Consider the following 23,219-nt stretch of genomic DNA (forward strand, 5'->3'; position numbering starts at 1 on the left):
ATATACATTACGACTCGTAATGAAATTTACCTAAAGTGTGAAGAATGGGTATGCCCCGATAAATGATATAAACACAATAATTAAAAAGATGCTTTATTTCTAAATTAAACATGTATTCCCCAACAAGATAGATGTATATAAGTACGAATATATTATTGATGTTTTTAATCAATACTCAGTAAGCATGTACTAGAATTTAATGTTTCTAATCAAATTTGAACCAGTGAAACGAAACTGATTTCAAAATTATGAATAGGAGCAACTCAAAACGTTTACATTTGTAATTTGTCCTTGTGTGTGGTTGTTTGTTCTTTACCTATACATGTATTACTGAAAACTTTACAACACGTATGCATTCTCATTTTCATTTTTTTACTCCTAGTATCTTTACAAAACCGTATGAAAGCTACATGTATTTTGGAATGTTTATGAACTCGCATATATTTAGATACAATCAATTTTTGTTTGTTAAAATATTACTTATAAATATGTTTTAGAAGCGTGCAGAGTGTGCATCAATTTTAGATCTGTTGACAAGCGTTTGTCAAGGTTATCGAATATTATACAATTTTACATGCACACTTTGAATTTTTGGAAATCAAATTCATTTATCTTATTAATTCTAGGATGAAATGATCAATTGCGTTAACGTTCATATTTAACATCGATCGTAATTCTATTAAAATAGGTATGGGGCACATGTACTATCAATGATCTTCGTGCATATTCATATGCATTGCATTGTTTATTTGTACTCATATAATTGAATGGATCTTTAATTACATGAATTCATGATAGTTTTGTTTCATCATATTTAAAATGTACGTATATCAAGGGATTTTTTTTTAATTTCGAAGTTGTCGACTTGCAATACAAAAGCGTTGTTATAGCAGTTTTACAACAGTGTGCATTATTTACAAATTTAACTAGCTTGCATTTGTCATACTTATTATATAACCAATTGTATACACCCCCACCCCAATAACCCAAAGCAAATAGGGAAAAAAGTAAAACTCACATGCACTTGTTAAAACCGCAAAGATGCAAAATGTCTTATCCGGAAGGGGGTAGGGGATTTTTCGATGCCTTTTCCATTAAACTTGTAAAAACCTTTTATTTATAAAACTTTCCTTAAATAGGAAGGGTGTTCTTAGATAACTGCTTTTATATCTTTATTTTAATCAAGATACTGTATACAGGGTTATTTTGGTCCCGTGTAATATCCGTCCTTCTACACTTGCAAACAGTTTCACTCTGTCGTGACTTCGCCCAGTCACAGCTGTTACTTAAGTTACTTAATATTAGATATTGAAAATCAACATAAATTCGCCCGCTGACAACGAGGGTGTAATGATTGTACATTAAACAGGGCGAATTATTCCCTGTTTATGTATGGTGTATATTACTTTCAATCCCCCCCCCCGAAAAAAACCAAAACAAAACAATTGATCGATTAAACCAAAATACAGGAAAGGGAGATGGGGAGACCTCGGCCTCAAATGTTGATAATTCCTGTCTTGTTGACTATTAATATCTTTCGAAACTATTATCATTTGAATCGCAGAAAATCAAGAATCGTTTCCATGTCATTGACTACATTCTTTCAATATTGGAACAGAGGATGGACAAGGTTCATGTAATATTATTTATACAAAAGATATTTTCGATTTCAGTTGGTTGCTGTTGGTTACTCATTGTCATATTATTTTCTGTAAATAATATAGTGAATTGATAAAAAAGAATCAAGCCTTATCCCAGCATCTGAAAATGTCTAAAGATCTACAGTGTCTATGAAGCATACTTCTTATTCTGCAGACGTATTGGGGCATATCCACTGTACCTTGTCCCTGTATTCTATAAATATTTGAAGTTTACACTAACATTGAAGTTAATTTCTATGTATTGTTTCGTTCAATTAATATGTAAGATTGTGCCTCAATATCATCTACAATGCATTTAATTGTCACATATTTGGTTTCTGAAACCTCTTATATATGACGCTTTCATATCAACTGTTTTTCTCTAACATTTCATTATGTTAAGAAGTGTATAGGCATTTGTTCTACTTTTACTAATATAAAATGTCATGAACAGTTTGAACTATGCACATTCAGTGGTATAACATGCGTACTTTCGGGTACTACATGTACTATGAATTGGAAAATTGATCCACCACATATAATCATAGCCTCAAAGCAAAACAAAATACGATATGCGCATGCTTAGTACTCAGCGGAGATGTCTAAGTTCTTAAACATTTAAACCCTAACTTACGCATCTTTCAGAAACGCAACTTAGACCCGACTAAATATTGGCGTAACTTTGTTAGTCGGACTAACTTAGGCCCAAATTTACGCCTTTTTGAGAAACGGGCCCCAGGGGCCCGTTTCTCAAAAAGGCCTATGTCCAAGCGTAAGCTTAGTCCGGACTAAATCAGGGACTAAACCTCAAAACCAGACTAAGTTGCGTTTCACAAAAAGGCGGAAAATTAGTCGGGACTAAATTTGGGTTTAAATCTACGCCTGCTAATGGGTAGGCGTAAGTCCTTAGTCTGTGCACAAAAATAGCGAGTTTTTTGTTATTAAGGCAAAATAAACAGAGAATTATAATTTTTGGTTTGTACGTGTTATTAAGGTAAACCTTCACATTTATTGAAATATTTGTACATGTACGTATAACTTAAAAAAATACCTATTGTTCGATAACTGTTCCTATTTCTAAATCAATTTGATAATTAATGGGCTTACCTTATCAAACGCATATAATATTATACATATATTACATGGCTTCGAGGGCGACATACCAGAATATTTGCCCCGAGGTGACAGGAAAGCCCTGGAGTGTTATGTCGCCCGATGCCGAACGCAGAATTCGTGCACGCGATGGTGATATTACAGTTTCGGGAGGGCAATATAACTATTTCCTGTGAAATATAACTGTTTCCGGGAGGGCAATATAACTGTTTCCGGTGTTATTCAGCAATTTTCAGGGCATAGTAATAAAATTATCTCATTTGTGACATAACGAGAAAACTTCTTCAAAAATGGTATATACATTACTACTCGTTAATGAAATCTACTATAAGTATGAAGAAAAGATGGGTATACCCCGATACATGATATAACAACAATAATTAAAAAGATTCTATAATTCTAAATTAAACATGTATTTCCCAACAAGATATATAGATGTATATTGTATAAGTACGAATAGATTATTGTTTTTTTAATCAATACTCAGTAAGCATATACTCGAATTTAATGTTTCTAATCAAATTTTAACATATGAAACGAAACTGATTTCAAAATATTGAGAATGCTCCTCAAAACGTTTACAGTTGTAATTTGTCCTTGTGTGTGGTTGTATGTTCCTTACCTATGTTACATGTACTTACAATTTTTGTAAGCGTATGCATTCTCATTTCTTACGATACTCCTATAGTATCTTTACAAAACCGTATGGAAGCCGCCTGATATTTTGAATGTTTATAAACTCGCATTTAGATACAATTGAAAAATATGTTTTAGAATGCAGAATGTGTATCAATTTTAGATCTATTGTCAAGCGTTTGTTAAGGATCTCGAAGATTCTAAAATTTCACATGCACACCTCCTTGAATTTTCGGAAATTACATTCATTAATCTTATAAATGCTAGGATTAAGTGATCAATTGCGTTGATATTGAACATCGATTTAATTCTTTAAAAATAGGTATGGTTTACTATCAATGATCTCCGTGCATATGCATATGTGTTGTTTATTTGTACTCATATAATTGAACTGATCTTTAATTAGTTTACTTGAATTCATGATAGTTTTGTTTCATCATATTTAAGATGTATGTATATCAAGGGAATTTTTTTTTTAATTTCGAAGTTGTCGACTTGCAATACCAAAGACGTTATATTAGCAGTTTTACAATAGTGTGCATTATTTACACAATTAACTAGCTTGCATTTGTCATTTTTATTATATCAACAATTGTAAACATCCCCACCCCAATAACCCAAAGCAGATAGGGGGGAAAAGTAATACTCAAATGTACTTGTTAAAACCGAAAAGATGCAAAATGTATTATCCGGAGGGGATTTTTAAGATGCCTTTTCCATTAAACTTTTATAAACCTTTTATTTATAAAACTGTCTTCAAATAGGTTAGGGGTTCTTAGATGACTGCTTTTATATCTATATTTTAGTCAAGATACTGTACACAGGGTTATTTTGTATATCATATACCTAGTAGTGTATCAGCCCTGATACACGTGTTTTGGACTAGGTGAGACAGCAACCTAAAGCTAGGGCTGTCGGGGCTGATATTTCTCTGTCTCAGCCCGTCGTCAAGGGGGTGTATTGCCCTCAAATTTGAAATCGATAATTTCCATATATATCTGCTTTAAATTCAGACTAGTTAGTGGAATAACGATAGAATTACGAATATATAATACAAATTATCACCGTACACGTCGGAATATTTTTATTTATTACCGAAAATTGAAAAACAATAATTCAAAAATAGCGTCAAAGAGTGATGTGTATCCAGGTAAGGGGAGGTAACCCACACAACGGTTGTGTATTTAGAACAATAGCACGCTTTATTTAATATCAATCAACGTTTAAATTATGGAGGATATAGAGAAGATGGAACGAGACTTAATCTTAGAAACCAAGAGATATGACTGTAAAAATTAAGGGATTAAAGTAATGGACGCGCTTACATGTACATGCATGTACGTTCTCAAAAAACTTTCTAGTTGCTATAACAGAATGGAATCTGACGGGAAACTTACGAAATCACAGTGAAAGAATATGACTCATAACGAAGCTGCGTAGGAGGGAAGTTTCTCTCTCGATAATTTTGAATTCTAGAAGATAGTCATAAGTGCTTCATTTCAGACGACAGACTCCCTTCTACTGTCTTTCAAATGACGATGATTTGTCAACAAAGTCCTACAACTCTTACACAGTTTTAACACATATAAAAAGAAAATCTATAGCTTCTTCATGATACATTATATTCCTTATTTGGAATTTAAATTTGAATTAAAGTCTTTGATTTTAGATATATGATATAAACAACATCATGAAAATGGAAAAGTCTTAAATTCGCCCATTGACAACAAGCTTAAGGGTGAAATGGTTGAAAACTAAATGGGGCCGAATAATTCTCTGTATACGGTATACAATGTATATTACTTTCAACCCCCCAACCTCCCAACCCCCCCGAAAAAAAACCCCAAGACAAAACAACTTATTAAACCAAAAACAGGAAAGGAAGTTGGAGAGACCCCGGCCTGAAATGATGATAATTCCTGTGTTGTTATGTGTTGACAATATCTTTCAAAACTATTATCATTTGAATCGCAGAAAATCAAGAATCGTTTCCATGTCATTGTCTACATTCTTTCAATATTGGAACAGAGGATTGAACTTTTCTTCCTTCTGTAGACATGGATAAGGTTCATGTATATGTTATTTATACAGTAGATAATTTCGATTTCAGTTGGTTGCCGTTTAACTCATGGTCAGATTATTTTATATAAATGATACAGTGATATGTTAAAAAAGAATCGAGCCTTATCACTGAAGCATACTTATCATTCGGCAGACGTACCTACTGTACCCTGCCCCTGCATTCTATAAATATTTGAAGTTTACACGAATATTGGAGTTAATTTCTGTGCATTGTTTCGTTCAATTAATATGTACGAGTGTGCCTCAATATCGTCTACAATGCATTTAATTGTCATATATTTGGTTTCTGAAACCTCTTATATCTGCCTCTTTCATATCAACAATTTCTCTAAAATTTCATTATGTTAAGAAGTGTGTAGGCATCATTAATATATACTGTTATGAACAACCTGAACTATGCACATTCAGTGGTATAGTATAACGTGTACTTTCGAGTTCATGTACTATGAATTGGAAAATTGATCCACCACATATAATCATAGCCTCAAAGCAAAACAAAATACGATATGCGCATGCTTAGTACTCAGCGGACATACCTAAGTTCTTTGACATTTAAACCCTAACTTACGCCTCTTTTAGAAACGCAACTTACACCCGACTAAATATTGGCGTAACTTTGTTAGTCGGACTAACTTAGGCCCAAATTTACGCCTTTTTGAGAAACAGGCCCCTGGTGTATTTATATATAGATAGGGTATATACCTCTCTCTTCCCCTACACTTAACGACCTATTGATAGAAATTCAGAGGCCTGTGTATGTATATATATACATTAATTATAAAAAATGCATAACAAGTCAAAAACTCCCGGTCGTTTTCACCGGCATCGAATCAAAATGTAAATATGTTGTAATGGATATATCTTTTCAATCACTTTAAAAGTTTGTATTTTGCATACACATATTTATGAACATTTTGTTGAGCAAAAATGTAAAATCAAATATGACACCCAAAGTTACCCCTCTCTCTCTCTCTCTCTCTCTCTCTCTCTCTCTCTCTCTCTCTCTCTCTCTCTCTATCTGCACATATTGTACAGTGAACCAAAGGGTTAACTTTAGTTGTATAGTTTTCTTTTAAAAGAAAACAAACTTTAGAGGTACATGTATATAGCTTAAGTATTTGCGGTCGTTGTGGAAATTTGTACGCACTGTGAAAAAATTACGCATCTGATTTTTTTTCAAAGTTTTGAACAAAATCAACGCACTTTGAAAAAAAAAATTCAAAGTGCGATAAATTTTGAACAGAATCAACGCACTTTGAATTTCTTTTAAAAGTGCGTTATGACTGTACAGCAACATTTTTTATTTGAAAAAAAAATGTATAAATCACAAAATATGGACTGCGTTCTTAAGTGTTTTCGTCAGATTAATTAATTGTTTATATTATATATATTGTAAACACTTTTTAAAGGGGCATGGTCACGATTTTGGTCAAGTTCTATTTTTATGTTTTTATTATCTACAGTGCTTTTGAAATGCACTTATTCGTAGAGTTATAAGCAAGATACAGGCCGGGCTTACAATTCTTTGTCATGTAAACAAGGCTCGTGCCCTGTTTTTTGTTTACATAGGTTCAATATACCAGTAAAAAGTCTTTCTCCAGCTTATTTATCTTTCTATTTATTCCAAGCATAGATAAACAGTTCCTAACATTTAACACATTCGTTTCAGGTTTAAAACTGAAATTTTTACTTCAGCGTTCAAAATGTAAACAAACGCTTTGTTTACATAGCGAAGATTTCAAGCTCTGTAACTCGCTGATAACTCAACAAATAACACTCAAATTTCGGTTGCCTATTAAAATACCTTTCTGAAGCATTGTTAATATTAAAATCGGAATAATACTTTTTGACCAAAATCGTGACCATGCCCCTTTAATATGGTCTAGCATCATCAAGAACGAAGAGTGGACAATCAAGGATACCACTTAATTTTCAATATATTAATACTTGCATTCAAACTGATTACGGGAAAAATGCACCAGCATCTTTCCATCCCAAATATCATATCAATTTTATAAACTTATATAAAGTTTAGATATATAAATTGATCATTTTCCCCATCTACTTAAGGATTAAATATTTCATAAATTAAAAAGATTTTGAAAAAAACCATAAAATGGAAGACCGATTGGTGCAGTTCTAGTGATACCAATTTTTTTTTTACATATAAATCTCAATAAACCATTGAGATGTTGTTCCTCATGTGTAAATTGTCAAACTAAATGCTTTTATTGACAAACCTTTTCATTGCAAAGTTGCTATTCAGTATGGCTTAAAATTTCACAGGTTTTTTTTTCAATGTAGCATCGAGCTAATTTAAAACTAAGTTATAACAATTATCTATCATATTTAAGGGTCTTAAAAATTTCGACCGGACCCTGCACAAAGTGCGCTGACTTGGTCCCATATTTAACGCACTTGTGCGTGGTGTAACAAGACGTAAACTGCCATACGCTAAGTTAAGAGGGCCCGATGGTCATGACCATTTTTAGATTAATTTAATCTTCTTAAGAAGAAGAACTTTGTATAAAAATAGGAAAATGATCAAATTTTAAAGCGAAAATCTTTACTAAATGTTATCGCCAAAAATATCATGTTTAAAAGTTGAAGACACTCAGCTTTCTTAGATCATTCATGTATAACATTATACATAGAAAGAAATTAAATTTATTTCTTAAATAGATTCAACTAAAAGGGAAATAACTCCTTTTGAACGTTTGTGACGTCATTCAACTGTGACTGAAATACATCATTGTGACGTCATTCCTTATTCAAATCTTTGGAGCAAATAAATAATATTTATTATAATGATTGTTTCAAGTTTGTGTTTTTATCACATATCCGTGTGGGCAGCGAAAAAGATAATTGCAAGTAAGTTTCTTTCTTTTTCCCACTCTTTTCAATTTCAATAATTTTTCCTAACATTGGAAATAAAGCAAATTTCTTTAATTTCAGTTGTTGCAGAACCAAAAAGAACATCAAACAATAATGGACAACCACCGCAAGCCCCGGAACCCCCACCCCCACCACCGGCTCAAGGTGTCATAATTAACCCTTGGGATACTGGGAGTTCAGTGGATCCACCGGGATATCCCTCAGGGCCAGGGGGCGATCATGACCCTTCAGAGGTCCATTAAGGTTTCAAATTGTTTGATGCTTTTAACCCCGATTCTATTTATTTCTTATTTGAGAATTAAAAATATAATTCAATAGTGTCGAACAAATTAACATTTTTTTGTTGTAAAGTAACTCAGAGAAAAAAACACGTGGCATTAACTAACTATCTTTAAATTCCGATAAAATTCCTTAAATACTCTCAAAACTGAACTTTTAAAGTTCAGGTTGGAGAGTATTTAATGAATTTTATCGGAATTTAAGGATGTAAGTAGCGTGCGTTTGATGTTAGATTTTAAAAGATTAGTGCGGATTTTTCTCGACTTGTTGCAATACTGCTGTTGTCATAGGTAAAATCCCATCGTGAGCCCTGGACCGGTAAATGTCCGAGTAAAAATAAACTGGCGACTTCGAGAGAATAATGACGTATATCTCCGCTATTTTAAGACCCATCAACTTGAAATTCGGCATGAGTTTATCTTAGACATTACTTTTCTGAAAAATACATGCATATTGCAAGTGTTGTAAAAAATAATTGATTTATTAGGCATTTGAAGCGAGATGGTAGTTTTTTATCTGGGTCAGAGTTCGACCCCTTTCTTTATTTATGGTTACATTGAAATTAATGTTAAAACGGGCTTGACCCCTGTACGTGTTTTCAAACATCGTAGCCCATGCAATCCTTAAATTGTTTTCAATGTTGCTGAAACAATACAAATCTATTTTTGAAAAAATGAATAAATGATACTATTGAAAATTTAATAAGAAATAAGATATAATATAGTAAAATCAACGGAGTTTTGTTCTTTCTTTAGTGACTCATTAAAATTACGCTGATCAGGCAGATTACGGTCATTTGTTTATACGTAAATTAATTTCAGAAAAGACATAGAACAAATTATATTACGGAAATCTAAATAGAAAATTTACAATAGTTTTACTACACAATCGACAGCTATTTTAAAGAGAAAAAAAATAACAAATATTTAAGTATAGATATACATTGTACTTGAATATTATTCCACATAGTGCATGTTTCAAGTAAGCATATCACAATATCTGTATGACGTCTTATAAATGAATCTACATTTGCAAATCAACATATCATATCTCTTACCAAATTTCTAAACCTTTGATTTTTGAAAAAGTAGACAAAAGGATTCAGAATACCATTAACTGCAACAAAATGTTGAAGCTGAGAGAACATGTTAAAAGAAGACCGATCTATGTTTAACTGCGGATCATAGTAATTTTGATACGCGATGTACGTGTTAAATGCTAGATGAGGTGTATAACTGACCATTAAAAGAACTGTTATAATACAGAACGTCAACGTTGTCATCGTCTGATCGACCTGTTCTCTGATTATCTTTTGAAGGTTTCTTTGTCGTTATTTTTTCCCCCTTGGTCACATCCTTTTGAACAATAATTCGTCCTTCATGATGAATAGATTTGTTAGGCTCAGATTGGGTAGCTTTAGAATTTGTTGAAATTGGTTTGGAATTATCGTCGATGTTATGAAATTCTGCGCAAGTTGCATACCGATTCTGATGTCTTGAATTTTGGCCTTCAGTTAGTTTCCTTTTTGAAGATTGATGAGCAAGAATTCTCCTCCAAATCAAAAATTGAATGAATCCTATAATCACATAAAAGATAACTGCCATTGCCAAGTTCCAGAGACAGTAAATAAATGGCCAAAGCTTTTGGTTGCCTCTATTTCCAAGCAGACATTGGACTACGGATTGTCCATCCATCTTTGCGTACCAGTTACCCATCATGAATAGGAAAGGGATACCAGTCACTACAGAAATACTTAAACACCCCATGCAAACACGTTTAGAGGTAGCAACGGACATCTGTGGTTTCAGTGGATAACAGATTCTTCGATATCTTTCCACAGCAATCCCAAATACGACGGAGTATGACGAGGACCCGACAATAAAACCACAGAAATAGGTGATCTTGCATTCCACTTCGCCGTCGTCAAAAGTTGTGTAAACTAATGTAGAAGTCTCTTTACAGAAATGAGCAACAGAAGTGATGAGATCGAGTAGAGCTAACACGAAGACAAAAGTTTTATACGTTGAATCTTGTTGAATTCTACGAAAAATGTGCAGAACTATTGAATTTCCTACGATCCCCAAGATATTTAAAAGCAATATGGTTATTCCAAATTGCAGACGATTCAATCTTTCATTGATAATTTGCAGATGATTTACTACTGTGTAATTGTTACCCATGATATCCTACTCTGTGTTTATTTTACGTTTCTTCTGCATTCCGTTCTGAGAGACCTGATCATTTATAGAGTTGATGCAAGTGATACTACAATTATTGTACTCTAATAACTAAACAGCTGCAAAAGAAAAAAGAAATATTTATATTATAATAATTCAAAGTGATATTACTTTTATTCTGATTGTTAGAATATAGTGAGATATTGTCTGATTGTTAGAATATAGTGAGATATTGGCTTATCTATTAATCAGTCGTGTCATTGTTGGATATTGAGATGGTAAAATATAACTGATATAATTTGAATATCAGATATATTGAATCAAACAATTGGAGACATGTTTTGGCAGACGGATTTTATTACAACGCTAAATAACTGAATCGCCTCTAGAATTATGCAACGATTAGCTGCTATAGAACTTCGTACTCGAGGGACAAACGAATTTGTCAACGCATGTTAATGTTTGGCATGTTCCATTATATAAATAGTGCCTGTTGTTTTGTTTTTGTTTTTTGTTTTTTCTTGGGGGGGGGGGGGGTAACAGTTACCCTCCCAAACAGGCACTATTTATTTTTTTATACTGAATATCCTATTTTTAAATTTTTTTTTACTGCTTTTGTATAGAAATAAAGTGAATTCTACGGCGAATAGTAGGCGCATAATTTACGCGCATATGTAACAATTCGTTGTGTTTCCCATTGCCAAGTGTGTTGCTAACGCTGAGGGTAATAGAACGGATTACCAACTGCGTCTAAACCATTCAGATTTCAGTATTTCACATGAAAGTATAATAATATACATTATTCATATAAAACTCTCATCATACATAGATTTATACTGAACATGAAAACTAAAAAAGAATAAAATACACTGTATAGCAAAAATTACTTATAAGGGGTTATTCTATGTGTTCTTGTATAGTTACTCCTTAGTTGTAACTCCCTATGCACATTGAAGGGTTTTTATCATGATTTCAATTTTTTACATATTAAATTGATAAAAATGCAAAATGAATAATGGTTGAAATAATCTTTTCTGTTATAAATGTATCGTTTGGACGTTACAGACTCTCAAAGTTTAAATTCCCGACCATACATATTACCCATGATTTCATAGATGACAGTTGCTCCAAGCGAGGAATGAACGAAGCTGTTTTGTTCACTAAAGGGGTTAATTATCGCACCTGATAACAATCGTTATTGATTATAAAGGTCGTAAACCGACTAACCTTAAAAAAGATGTGATACATTTATGGATTATTGTGCCTTTGTCGGTTGTACAATAATAACGTTAACCTATTCAGGAAAGGCTGTGGAAGGATATTGTTCAGCTTACCCAAGGATCCCGATCCATTGAAAACACAGTATATCTACTGCAAAAAGATATGGTTATAGACCTACCAAAAGCAGCCGTCTGTGTTCCGATTTTACCAAAGATTAACCGGAAAGAGACACAGAACAATTGATATATAGGATACAGCGGCGCATGGATCAGGCTGAAAAAGATGCAGTTCCCGGGCGGTGTTCCCCTCCGTCTTCCCATAGCCAGGACTTTAATGCTGCTATTTTCTTTCCTGCAGCCAGTCAAACCTTGAGGGACCTTTCTAACACGCAGAAAAGCTGATTTAAGCTTCAATTTCTTTCGTTTATTAAAGAAATGATCGATTTTAACAAATAAAACGAATCGATCACTGTAAAAAAAAACCACGTACTTTTTATGTAATTCTGATTAGTAGTGTTGAGTTAGTAAAGAAAATTTGTGGCATTTTAGATCATTACATAACATTTAAATGCACCAATGAAAAGAATTAAATCTCTAGATTGTGATTCATACCCTAAGGCCTAATGCATGCTACCTATTTCACATGGAAAGCTCTTTATGATATAAGATGTATAGAGAAAATATTATTATGTATTATTAGTTTATTTTATTTATCCAGATTTTGAGCCAAGTTATGTAGGAAGCAGAACCTCGCCCTGCTGAGAATTCTGAATAAGTCATCAACATCTTGGAACCTGATTATGATGAACCTACCGGAGCCTCCCTTACTTTGTTTTCGGAGGAACCACAAGAGACACACGTAGATGAACCAAAAATAACACCCCAAGTCACCATCCCCACTGAAACAAATACATATCTTGTCCCATTGCAAGTGTCTCTAAAACAAGGAGAATTTTAGTTTTATTGACTGATAAGCTTAATGGAAAGGCTGTGGCGACATGTGCAGTGTTCCATCCCCGCTGAAGTCATCATATTGCGAATAGCTGCTGGTCTAATTCCAATGCCCCAGCCACCAAGTTTTGATGATAAGGAAAGTGACTATGAAGATTTAAGAGATAAAATGCCATACAGTTGTGCAATCTACCAGAGGAGCTATGGTGTCGGCACATTCAACTTCCAAAGCCTCAAAGAGTTTTTGAACATCTGAAGGTACAAATAATGTCTAGTTCAACATTTAGTAGACCGAAGTCTTCATATGTTGTACAAATATCCCTGTTTACCTTGCAATATCATCAGGGAAACCTTTCAAATTCCTATCAAGGAAGGGCCCTTACCTTAGAAGGAGATGCCAGGTGCGATTCCCCTTAATTTTTTTGTCAAATCTTGGTCATTTTTTCAAAAAGATTTAGAAACTGGAAAATCTAGATTTCAACTTGTTCAGGTATGTACTCATAGTGTCTGAATAATAACTTATTCTTTGTAATAATGTTTGGTTCATTTTCAATATCAAAAGCATATTATTTTGTAATTCTTTTTATAAGTCCATTTAGAATAAGAATCATTTATTTCTTCATAAAGCTGACAGAAGAAATATCATCTATGACGTCACAAAACAACATTACTCCCTACTCCTTAACTTGCCATTCAAATCAAGAATGCGTTGATTCGAGTCTGGTTATTGCTATATTACGGCTGTTTATCGTCAAAATAAACATGATGGAACAAGTTTATATATAAAAGGAAGGTAATATGTACAGTGTTTTGGGTTGTTTTTTTTTTTAAATATAAAAGAGTTCTTCCATTAAGCTAATTAGATATTTCAATAAAATGTATATGGAGGTGGTGAACACTGTGTTGTCACATGGTCACTATATTTTTTAATCTTTAAATTGATATCTTGAATGTTATGCCATGCTGAACTCGGAAAGGTAATGCTATATGATACTTTAACAGAGCCGAAAGGCGACATGTAAAGCGCACTCTGAAAGAAACCGTATAGGCACTAAGAACAAATACAATGTTATTAACGTTAAAACTTTTAATGAACAATTATTCTTATATACAATATTCATCAAAATATCAGAGAAGACACCATTCTTATCCACTACTTATTATCAATACACAAATGTGTATTACCTCTTAATCAAAAAGAAATCAACAGCTTTTGACGACGATGACATTGAATATTCTCTAAACTCTATTCAATGATGTAAAAATGGTTGAAATAAAAACTACACTTATAGGATTCTAGCTATACGATGATGTACGATAGGTGCTCCCCAGCATTATTCTGATAACCTTTGAATAAAAATTACAGTCCGGTCTGTGGTGACGAAATAAACATGAATAACAAAATGAATTAAGAATGAACTCGATGTCAACCCAAGTTATACGAGTATAACCTGGGTTGGGGCAGTTTTCGTTTTATAATCCGCGAAGAGGATTATAAAAAAGTGTAAATTGCTCCTACGCAGGTTATACGAGTTCATTTCTTATCATTTAATTTTCTGTAATTTACCGTACAAATTGAGTGCGTGTAACTTTTAAAAATGATATTAATCTGTTCAAAATTAAAACATAACGTCATGCGGATTTGTATGTTTTTGACGTTGATGCATTGTGACGTGTCTTGTGACATGCCAACATACAAATTTATTTAAAATTTTCTATCCAATCAAAAGCCGCGTTACAACCAGAATTATATTTAAAATGAATAACGAAATAAATTTGCCGAGTCGACAATTTGTGGGTTATATATTACAACGATATTGATACAAATATAAGATTGTTATTGGGAATTAATAGAAATTGATTGGAAAAACAATCAATTAAGTATCAATTGAATCTGAACAATTTTCAATATACAGTGTATCGCATAGCCCCCTAACTCCGTCACTTTCGGGAAACTCCTCGCCGTTTGAAATCAAGTACGATTATGACGTCAATTTTTACATGTCAAAAATCTTTAATCAAATGTCAACAATTTGAAACGGTTAAATTTAAGAATGTTTCAAAAAATAACAGAATTAAACCTTGTTCATTTTATGCACCATTAATTGTGTGAAATCAGCTAAAACTTGTTCACGGGTGCACTAAAATATCGATATTTCTGACATGCGGGCCCATTCGATCATTTACGGTGGTCAGCCATTTTAAGAGATGTCAAGATGAAACATATCACATGTAATACATTTTTTATTAAGGTAATTAACACATTTTTTTCAATCCGCAATAGCCTTTATGCACTATTCTTGATGATAACGTCAAATCGCTCATGCCGTTACTTTTGCCTTATACAGGGTATAGATATATCCGGTATATCGCTATTTAGAATATGATACATTTCTAAAAATGTAATAAATAAAGAATATGATAAGTAATATATTAATTAATGATATAAAATATTTGAAATAAGTAAGGACATAAATCAAACGGCATCCATACATTCTGAAAAGGCCATTGTGATTGTTGTTACATGGACCCATATTTTATTCTGGCGATCATTTCATTTCGATGAAATTAAATACAATTAAATTGTATGCACCATTTTTACTTATTATAACTTGGACTAGATACAAATGGAGTTTTAACTAAATTGTTAATGTGTCTTCATTCCCTGCCATATCATAGAGCATGTGGGTGACGGAGTTAGGTTCATAAGATATCATGGGCACGCGTGATAAACGTCGTATTCAGAGGGCTTATTTGAATAAAAATAAAAACATTTTTGTTAATAATTTTATAAATTATATTGTTTCAGATTATATTTAGTGATTGCAAATGATAAAAACCACAAAAAATAATTTACAGAGAAACGCGGGAGGTTTTCTGCTTATGGTGACGGAGTTTGGGTACTCGGGGATACTTATGTGACCGCGTTGATGATAATGATACTAAGGAACTCATCTGGAACTGCATTCGTGTGCAGAACGAACAGGATGAAGGAATGTTGGCGCTGTGGGTCGTAAAAACGATTCCGTGTTTCCGAATGTCCACCAAAATGCCATTCCAGAGAAATGAACTTGGTGATGAAGGATACTGTATTTATTAACGAAATTCAAAGATGGACAATAACGAACAACAAAAGAGGCAAAGACAGGGTTGTCCGGTAAAAAGTCTGGCCTCCAAAGTAAAGATTGACAATTACGATTCACTATTGATATACATGTACATCAGAATGTAAACAATTAGAACAAGATACAAGTAATGACATCAAATGAATTATATAAAAGATTAACAGGAAATGGGTGATGAATTAAACTAAATGAGTCTTCGATGACCAGGACATGAAAGACTTAATTGCACAATATTGTTTCAAAATATTAGAATTAGAAAATTAGAAGAGAATAACCGTTGTCTAATTTGATTTTACAAAAACAGAGTACGCAAAGTGTCAGCCGCTTATAACATTGTAAACATTACATTTTTAGAATATATAACGAAATAAATCTTTAATTCAGAAAGTAAAAAACAAAAGAAAGTTATACTCTGTCCCAAGATATCCTCAATTCACATTTTGCGTAATCAATCGATATCGATATTTATCATTAAAAAGAATGAAAAATTTCCAAGATTTCACGAATGAACCCCCCCCCCCCCCCCAGCTTATCAAGTTTCAATACAGGGCTAAAAATATGATGTCTACGGGGATTTTGTATTGCGACAAGCCCAGATGATAACGTTGAAAAATTGCGCGAGGTATTCCGAGTGACTTCCGAATAAAGAAAAGATGTAAACATTCTCCATTATAAATCTCCGTAAGAAATCTGTTTTCGTTCGTAATTTTATTTTGAGTGAAAAGTGATAATATGTAAATGAAGATATCTTGAAAATTTTCCCTTTCATTGATTTCAATTGCACTATTTTCACAGATATGTATAAATGAAATCGTCCAAATGTGCTGCATAAATATCTTAGGACAGACTATTATTATAAAACAGTCACTTTTGCGTGGTTATAGTACATTGTATCCCCCGCTCTGTTAAAACACCACCTCGTGTTGGGATAGAGTACTGTCATCGGTAGAAGTGTCATTCCAGTGATTTGGGTATAGCTGGTTACGTAAGTCACATATTTCTTTGCGCTGTTGCGATAGGGCTTGTTCTTAATCAAAACTGGTTGGTTGTAAAGTTTCCATTACTTCCATATGGTGTTGTATGGTTTGATCTTGGAGATAATATCCTCACGAAGGTAAACTATTACATGGTGTTGCTCGGACATACAATTTTTCCCGGAAAATCTCTTGAAGCGCGTGCATTTTGTTTCCGGTCGAATTTCAACTCGATCTGCATTCTGCATTTTATCCAATTGTGGAATCATCCCTAAAAATTTGTCTGTGGAATCTGTTAAAGATTGTTTTGTCTGGACAAGGCTATGTTTGAGAACAACCGAATAGTTGATTACATTTCGTAATGCCGAATTGATGTATGTTTTTAGTATAAATACCTTTTAACAAACCATTTCTTTAAACAAATAACGAAATCTACTATCATTAAAGAAATAGACAAATGGGTTCAAAATACCGTTAATTGCAACAAAATGTTGAAGCACAGAGTAAAACACGAAAGTAGTGCGATCTATAGTTATCTGTGGATTATAGTAATTTTGATAAGCGACGTAAGTGTTGAATGCTAAATGAGGATAATAACTAATGATTAAAAGAAGTGTAATGATACAGAACGTCAGCGTTATCTTGGCGTTATCTTCGCCAGCAGCTCGACGTGCATTTTGGTTATCTTTAGACGGTAGCTGCATATTACTTTTTTTCTTCAGGTCAATTCTCTGATCCATCCGCTTTTCAGACTTGTCTGACTCGGACAGTTTTTGTTCTGAAGCTTTTGAAAATGCATCACAAGTGTTTAAATTCGATTCTGCCTGAGGCTGAGACAGATTCTTTTGAATTGAAGTTTGACCGTCTGTTAATTCTTTTCTCGCAGCTTGTTGTTTCAGAATTCTTCTCCAAGTTATATACTGAATACTAGCTGTGATAACACACAAGAGTGCTGAAAATATTAAGTATGACAAACAGTACACGAATGGCCAAACCTTTGGCACGCCACTGTTTCCGAGTAAACATTGGACAGTGCTTTGTTCTTCCATCTGTACGTACCAGTTACCCATCACGAAAAGGAAAGGGACACCAGTCACAGCGGAAATGCACACGCAAATCAAGCAAACACGTTTTGCAGTAGAAACAGACATTTGGGGATTCAGTGGATGACATATTCTCCTGTATCGTTCTACAGCAATCACAAAAACGACAAAATACGATGTCGATCCCACAATAAAACCACAGTAATAGGTAATTCTACATTCAAGGTCGCCATCATCATATGTTGTATATGCTAATGTAGCAGTCTCTTTACATAAATGAGCTATAGAAGTAATAAGATCCATTAAAGCTAACATGAAAACAAAAATTTTGTACGTAGAATCTTGCTGAATTTTATGAAAGATTCGCAAAACAAAAGCATTCCCTGCTATCCCTATCATACACAGTGCAATTACAAATAAACCCAATGGCAGACGATCCATCCTTTCACCGATTATTTGAGCCTGGTTAACGACGGTGTAATTTTGACCCATGCTATGCTTTACTTTCAGCGTCTTGATTTCCTTTGCATTCACTCCTTTGCATGCACTCAGAAACATGGCCATTTATCGCTCTTCATATATACGCTTTGCATTATTATAACTTATGATGATTCTTTATAATGCGTCATCAGATTGGTCTGACCGTCACGTGACAAGGTAAGTAAAAAAAAACAAGTCTCAAGAGAAATAAATATCATATCCCATCTTTTTTGAAGCCTCTAGAATTTTTATTTTTACTCATTTTCATGACTCTGTATAACGCGATATGTGATTGGTCAAACTATCGTGTCGTAGGAATAAAACTTCATATTTCCCTGTCATAGTCATGTTTTTTTTATGATTAACCTCTTCAGAAGCCACATGGCTTATTAAATGATACATCACTGTGCAGATCTTGTTGTCGCATTACAAAAACCATTCGTTAATATATATCTCCCAAAAGCTAATACTAATTTGCTTTTTTCAATATACCAGAGACTTAAGTAACATTTATTGTTATTTATGTCTGTCTCTGAATATAAAAAACGCGCTATTTTTTCTTTCATATAATGTTACATCTGTATGGCATTTTCGCACGTCTAACTGTATTTCACCCAAGCTGAAACCCATACACTCAGTCTGCATTATCATTTATATTTTGACGTCATACAAGAGTGCAAATAGATATTAATTTTAGGTCTTTGAAACATCCTACAGTTTAATATAATACAGTATAAAAACGTACATTTTTGTATCAAAGCCGACATCTCTAGGTACATATAAAAATGATTATGATGCTGTTGTGTAAGCACGTGTATTAATGCAGGTACGGTGTTCATAAGTCAACAGATGTACTGAATATCTATTGCTTTTGTTTTGTTCGTGGGACACTTATCTCTGTGCTGTAGGGTGTTATCATTACGTATTGTTAGTGTATATACGGTGCTTGTTCAGTATAACCTTATAAAGTAATTGATACAACCCAATTTGATAAAGTAATTGATACATGCTTCTGATGGAATATTCTTTATTCAAGCAAACTTTTTGGAAAGCTATTAATTGTAAACTTTAAAAATCTTAGTTAAAATGTTCATAGCGGTAATCCATTTCCCCAAATCATACATCTTTGGCAATTAGTTTTTATTTTAAAAAAAAATGTTTGTGAATTTTAAATAAATATGAAAAGGTAATTTTATCTTTCTTTGTAAGGTTTCTTACTGTTATTTCATATTTTCGCTAACGCTTTGGCTTTTATATTTCAAAACAACATAACTTGAACCCAGATGTTATCCTGCAACATTCACAAAACTGGCTTTTGAATTAGGTCTACATGTACATGAAACGAATACATTGTCTGAACAATTAAGAGGACTAAGACATACTTTGTCATCATTAAGATGCTGATAAATCCACTTTGTGTGTTTGTTTATGCATCCCAACATATAATGTTCGCACACAAAATAAACTCTTAACAACAAACTAAGAAACGCATCGAATGGGAGTAAAATTTGCCGACTTTGACAATAACGCTAATCTAGCCATTTTCCCTGTGGTTAACATCTACTGCTTGCGGCTGTCAGTATGAAATCTAAATCTTCTTCCAGAAACTCTCGTTCAAAACGACAACCTTTTGCTTTCATTTCATTTTTTCAATTTACATTTCTATTATGACATTTTAACACTTTACTAAGTGTTGCCGACAAGATGTGCTAAAATTCACACAGTATCAGTGCTGCCCTTCCTTAGATGCTTGAATAAAACGCAGCGAAGGGCGGGTGGAGTAATGATTTTATCAGTATGGTGGCTCCAATGGATTGCAAGAATCATTCGCAAAGAGGAGGGGTGTCCAGCCATCTTGTACATACATGAGGATTAAAAATGTAAACATTCCATGAACTGACCAAAAAACTGACCAAAACCAAAATGTTAAAAGATACCAATAAAAATGAAAATTTACTTCTTGTTTTGTATTCAAATTGAGCACACAAGTACAGAACAATGTCTTTATAAAACAATTCAACCTTTGTCTCGAAACAAAGTTCACTACTCTTATCAATCAGAATGCGATTTGTTTATTTAGAACAGGAAAAATGCTGTCTTCGCCAAGACCGTATGTGTTTATGGAGGCACATTAACATTACATTTTTATAGAAAGATTGTGGGCGGCAACGAAATGATAACGAATAATTATGGAAAGAGTGAACATATTTACTGAAAATTTTCTTAGATTATACATAAAAGTTAAGATTTGACAAACGCTGAAGAAATAAGATATGGCAATTTGTTTCTTAAATGCGCGATTTTAATTCTTGTGGATAGAACGCTTGCGAAGCACGCCCTCTGGTGAGAGATTGGGATAGAATTTTCTAGAACGGAGTATCTGTTGATAATAAAGAAACCAACACAGGCTCTTCGACCTAAGGACTTTTCATAGGGAGCTAATTAATAAACCTAGGTGCAAAAACTTAAAGAGTTCACTTATACATTTTGTTGCAATAGTCAAACCGAAAGATTTTGGCATTAGATAAGAACAGGACAAGAAGGCAGACTCAAATTTTTTTTATGCATGTACACTGTATATTATTGATAAACTTTTTTTAACAGATCCCTGATCAAGTCCATCTGACGAAGAACAAATAACGCAATATTATGAAGAAAAAAACTCTTACTTACATTTTATTTTATCTAGAATTCATTAATACTTGTAATAAAAATAAGCTGATTCGTATTATCATACTGTTCTAATTGCAAAGAAAGTAACGACGAGAATATGGATTCAACTCTTTCAGTTTATTATGAATGAACAAAACACGAAAATACCAAAATCACAAATATTATACATTTACCTACTCAATGACATAATTCATCTATACACGGTGTAAATAAGAGAATATTAATACATCTATGTATTATTATGATTATCAGTGATCTGTATTTTAGCAAATTGTTCCCTTCAACAAATTTCTAAACCTTTTATCATTAAAGAAATAGACAAAAGGATTCAGAATACCGTTAATTGCAACAAAATGTTGAAGCACAGAAAATAAAGTATATGTAGATCTATCTAATGTTATGTGCGGTTCATAATAATTTCGATAGGCCACGTAGGTGTTAAATGCTAAATGAGGAGTATAACTCACGATTAAAAGAAATGTAATGATACAAAAAGTGAGAGTTATTTTGACATTTTCCTCTTCTGCAACTCGACCTGTAAGTCTTTTAGTACCCAGAGGTCGCTTTTTCATAAGTTCGCTCTCTTTCATGTCTACATTGTGAGCCCTAATTTGGTCTTTATGCGGAATATCATCATGTGCAGAAAAATTTTTAGAAGTCGATGTTGCTGAAATTGATTTCAAATTACCTTCTTTTGACTCAATTTGAGATTCAGACTTCTTCTCTTGAGTTAAATTTTCACCATCTGCTTTCAAATGCATTCTCATAGCTTTTGACGCACGAATTTTTCTCCATATGATACATTGAATGAAAGTTAGAAACAAACAAAAGATGAATGACAATATAAGATAAAATAGGCAATAAATGAATGGCCAAATCTTTGGTTCACCACTGTTTCCAAGCAAACATTGCACACTATTTAGATCTTCCACCTTTGCGTACCAGTTGCCCATCATAAATGGAAAAGGAATACCAGTCAGAGCAGATACGCATACGCATCCTATACAAACACGTTTTGAGGTAGAAACTGACATCTGGGGCATCAGTGGATGACATATTCTTCTGTATCTCTCCACAGCAATCGCAATAACGACGAAAAATGATGATGATCCTACGATAAACCCATAAAAGTAGGTTAATTTGCACTCTATATTGCCGTCGTCGTATGATGTAAAAACTAATGTAGCAGCCTCTTTCAAAAAATGAGCAAAAGACGAGAGGAGATCCAACAAAGCTAGCACGAACACAAAAACTTTGTAAGTAGAATCTTGTCGAATTTTACGAAAAATGTACAGTACAAAAGCATTTCCTACAATTCCTATCAAGCATAAAAACATGAAAGGTATACCGAATGGCAGACGATTCATCCTTTCCTGGATGGTTTGGGGCTGGTTTATCACGGTGTAATTGTTACCCATTATCAGTTCTTTGGCGAAACCAATCACTTTACAAAGATTATTCAGAAACACTTACCTTTATATCGTGCAGAACTATGGTTTCATGAATATTCATTGAAAATAGATTTTATGGATATTTTTTGTTGTTGCTGTTTGACGAGTTAAATGTTAATAATGATTACATCTAATAATATTAAAAAGATATTTTATTGGAAGAATTATCGGCCATAGATTTACGTATTCTTGATGTTTTTTTATTAAACCATAAAAATTGATACTGTAGATTCCTTATTTTACGTAAGTACTTAATTCCGCGATTCAACGGTTTTCCATCAAATCGCGAGAACATAAAATCGCGAATGTCGAAATTTTATCATAGTTTCATGTAGTTTACATATGATCGAAAATTAAACGCCAGATTTCAAATTCGCGAGAGGGGCTTCTCGCTATTTTATGCAGTTATCAATACCTCGCGTTTAATTAGGAATTGACAGTACCAATAAATAGTATTAAAACCACAGTGGTAACAACATT

The sequence above is a fragment of the Magallana gigas genome, chromosome 5 (assembly GCF_963853765.1).
Source record: "Magallana gigas chromosome 5, xbMagGiga1.1, whole genome shotgun sequence".
Classification (NCBI taxonomy): domain Eukaryota; kingdom Metazoa; phylum Mollusca; class Bivalvia; order Ostreida; family Ostreidae; genus Magallana; species Magallana gigas.